General features: G+C 47.5%; 1 protein-coding gene across 1 annotated transcript in view; it reads right to left on the reverse strand.

Annotated features, from left to right (window-relative positions):
• Positions 1-1205, reverse strand: part of CCDC150 (coiled-coil domain containing 150) — a 99001-nt gene extending 97796 nt beyond the window's left edge. Inside the window, exon 1 of the mRNA XM_083177419.1 lies at positions 1164-1205. The gene's annotated coding sequence lies outside the window, so the exon portion shown is untranslated. The remainder of the gene's footprint in view (positions 1-1163) is intronic.
• Positions 1206-4333: the final 3128 nt, after the last annotated feature.

The raw sequence follows: 4333 nt of genomic DNA on the forward strand, positions 1-4333 counted from the left end.
CACACCACACAGCTGTAGGGGCAGTGCGGTCAGCAGGGGGTCAGCGCTGACCGCGCATGCACAGTCTCACCGACTCAGCCTTTCGGAGCCCTGTCTTTGTGGGTCAAGCATGATACATCCCTGTGATAGGATCACATTTTACAATGCAATCATGGGCGGTAACAATCCGCCCAAATCGCATTCTAGGTGCAATGTGTGATAAATGGGCCCCTTAAACTCTGAAAAACAGCTCCCCATCTAGCGCCAATCAGTAGCCAGGCAATGGCAGATACTCACAAGAGTGCGCACTGCCATGTAGGGTAGCAAAAACTTGTGCATACCTCTCCAGGAGAGACACAATGCTCTGGTCCTGGACTTTTCTCTTAATTTATGATTGCCAGCACTCGTGGTGAAACGCCTTTATCATCAATAACCTATTCAAAATAGGTGATGGCAATCAGAAATTAAGAGGGAAGGCCAGGAGCAGAGCGTTCTGTCCCTCCTGGAGAGGGTCATGTTGGGAGGTAATGTATGCTTGTGTGAGTTTCTATGGCCACACAAATTCTTAAGGTTTTGATTCCTCCCTTAATATGTAACATTCTAATGAAAACGTAGCAAATGACTGAATCACTAGAGTCAGATGACAGAAAGTCAGAAAGATGGTCTGATGAGCATTGCCACCGAGGACTGCGATTAGGCGCAGTACTAATTTCCGACCAGCGGAGAGGTCAGAGAAACCGAAATCTAATATAAAGACTGGGGATCATAAAGTTTTGTCATACTTGATTCCAAAACTATGAGCCGCTTGGACACTGCATACCATGTGTAAATATATATGTATACACTGCATGTACTCAGGCGGCTTCTCCCTTCAAACAGTCCCGCTGCCGCAGCGCCATTATCACACAAACGGGGCGCATCGCCGTCGTCATCGCTTCTTCCGCGCGCACGCGCCAGCACCATAAGCATCCTGGGAACTGTAGGCCCGGCGGCTGCGGTGGCAGCAGCACGTCTGACACGGACGTCATTTCACCAACATGATTGTGTCGCTGCAAAATAAATTGGTGCTGGGGCCGGGCTGGTGCTGGGAAGAGGAAGAGTGTCGGGCTTCCCGGGCAGCTGCATCTGAATCAGGCTCTGTCTTGATACATGTGGCACATTTAAAGTAAACTGTGTTTGCCTACCTGGCCCTCTCCATGCTGGAGAAAATGCTCTGCTCCTGGACGTCCCTGGTAATGTATGATTGCCAGGCCAGCACCTGTGGTGAAACACCTTTACCTAGCTCCCCACAGGTGAAGGCAATCATACAATACCAGGGAAGATATCGTTTGTCCAGGACACCGGATTCACTAGAATATCGTTCGCCTATATCGCTAACGGAGCGTGTCATCTCGTGTGTACCTGGCTTTAGAATTGTCATTTGTCCTAATCCTCCCATGCCAGCATTTCTTTCAAAAGGATGTAGTTGGCATCTTGGCACTCAGCATGCTGGCATTTGAAATATCAGCACCAGAAACCCAACACTACTCACAATACAGACGATAGAATCTGGAGTGTCAGCAATTAATTAATTGTGACAATCCTCCGTTCTGGAGAGGATTGTCACAATTAATCATTAATGTGTGGGCTCCCCCTTTTGGTGATCCTGATCAAAAATTGATCGGGATCGACAATCGATTGCTGCATCAGATTTTTAAACATGTTTAAAAATCTGGTTTTATTGGAGTTTCATTTTTGTATGTATGGGCATTCCCTAAGTAAATTATGCTTACCTGTCATCCTTTGGCAGGGGGAATGTGCGGTGGCAGAGCTTCGGGTGGCCTGCAGTCCACGGTGTTCATGAGTGGGGTCGGCGGCTGGGTTCAGGAGAACAGAACACATGGCATGTCTCCTGTGCTCCAAATTTCCCCTATCGGCGGCTGCGTGGCTAAGGGTGTCCTGTGGTCAATGAGGGGAGGAGGCGGTGGCTGGGCTCCGGGACTCTCTGTTTATTTAAATGTTTTTGGAGCGGGCAGGCTCCTCCTTTCCCCCCAATGGAGGCAGCGACGGGGCTCTGGGTGGCCTGCAGTCCGTTAAGGTGTCGGTGGGACTCTGAAGGGGGTCCTCCTTTTGTCCAATCTAGCATCCCTGGCGAGGGTGTGCGGCGGCGGGGATCTGACATTTTCTATGTCTATTGCGGCATTTTATGTCCAAGCTGCAGCGCCTTTTTTTATTATTATTTTTTTATGTTAAATAACTACACAGCCAATAGGATCTTGCCCCGTCATAACCACACCCCCAGGCTGATATATAAATACATCAGCGCAAGACCCGAGTGGGCATTTCGTCAGGAGAGGAGCTGTCAAGTGCTCCTGAAGTCCAGTATCTCAGGTGGGTGGCAGGCCAATGCAAAAGAGCTTAGCTGGCTGCCGCCCCCTGGGTGAAGACACGTGGATGAAGACTACAAAAGTCCTAGTAGAGGGCAGCAGCCATGCAAAAGAGCTAAAAGGCTGCTGCTCCCCTAGGTGAAGAGACTGCTGTTTAATAAAATTATTTTTCAAAACATGTATTGTGTGTATGTTCAATACAGGGGGTTTATAGGTATAGTCCTGGCAAGGTGGCATTTGTGGTGCTCCAAATGCCACCATGCTGGGACTAAACTGCTGGGACTTGTAGTACTCCTGTAATGAACAATATTATTTCAGCTGTCAACCCTGCAGCCACCACCCAGGGGTGCGGGGGATAGCCCCTGGCTTCAGCACATGCCTGGGGAACACTGGAGACACCTCCCCAGGAATCCCCAGCATGGGCTGACTAGCTAGGGTGGCCGAATGCTTTGGTCATGCGACAATGACATGTCCCCTGACTGTGGCATTACCTCCATGGCTAGTTGAGCCTGGTGCAGGTTCCTAAAATACGGGGGACCCCTAGTCATTTTATCATCCGTATTTTGGGAAACAGCACCTGTTCCAAGAGCCCGGTGCTGGTTCCTGAAATATGGGGGACCCCTAGTTGTTTCGCCCCCCCGTATTTTTGGAACCTGCACCAGCTCAAGAACACAGTATTGGTTTTGTAAAACATGGGGGACCCCTAGCTGTGTTGTTTTTCCCCCTTATAGTTTTATAACATCGCCCATTATTTAAATTGTGACAAGAAGTGACAGGTGAAAAGACAATTGATTGAGGTGAAGTATGAGCTCTTTCTAGATATGAAGATGCAATCTCATAACAGGAAAAATCTGCCGATCACTGAAACAAATCTGTAGTGTGTGGGCAAGTCAGATAGATTGAAGAAACAATTTATCTGAGGAAATGATCACTGGATTTGAGAAGCAATTAATTGTGATCGCAGGTGTATGGGGCCCTTTAGTCTGTGGGTGTGGGGTTAGGTCTAACCACTATACGGTGGGGTATGGTTATGCTGTGGGGGGCTAGGTAGAGAGATATGGGATACTTGTCTACAATGTGTCAATATTCTGACCACCGGCATCCTAAGTGCCAGGATCCTATACCCGACCCCTCTTAAACACTATGAATAAAGAATACTACATGTTTGCTTATGGTCCTCAATGAAGAAATCCTGTAGTGACATGGGGTGCCAAGAGAGAGCCAGGTACAGTTTACCCTGATCTAGCCAGTTAGATGTGCACAGCAGGGGTCAGCTGGGAAGGAGGAGAAATGCACGGTTGGAAGTGTGGTCCGCCTAATTCCAGAGAAGGGCATGGCTATGTTGCCACCCACCACACATCAGCATTGTTTTGACAGACCTGGTAGCAATGTAAATGCTGGCTCATACTGAACCTTCAAGGTTCCATTTCTGAATATTTTGTAGTATATAATAGCGTGGCTACGTTAAAGACCAGTCATGTCTAACAAATAGGATAATTGTAAGTTTAAGACTGGACTTGCGGCCTGATTCCGAGACGGGCACTAATGCATAGATGCTACATGTTTGTACAGTGGCTCAACTAGAATGTTTGTGTCACCCTGGCCCAAAACATTCTGGTGCAGTCTCCATCCGGCTCAAGAAACTGACAACTAGCGCATGCAAATGTGAAAGTTTTCTGATAACCCCGGGATAGAACTCACATGGACAGCGTTTCTCATATCTGCTTCCCTGTGAGTACCATTTACTACATATCAGGGATATTTTAATAAAATATGTAAACGTTTGTTGTGATACAGACCCATAATAATCACAGCACTGAAGTGTTTATGAATACTAGGCCGTAATGTGTTAAATGTATTTTCACTATTACAAGTATTGTGGTTTATGTGTCTAGTAATAGTATGCCCTCTAGTGTTATACAGTATATAGTTCTACAAGTGCTCCTTCACACGGGGAGGGGATGAGGGAGGGAGGGACACACACTCAT

This window comes from Crinia signifera, chromosome 3 (genome assembly GCF_055691185.1).
Source record: "Crinia signifera chromosome 3, ASM5569118v1, whole genome shotgun sequence".
NCBI lineage: Eukaryota > Metazoa > Chordata > Amphibia > Anura > Myobatrachidae > Crinia > Crinia signifera.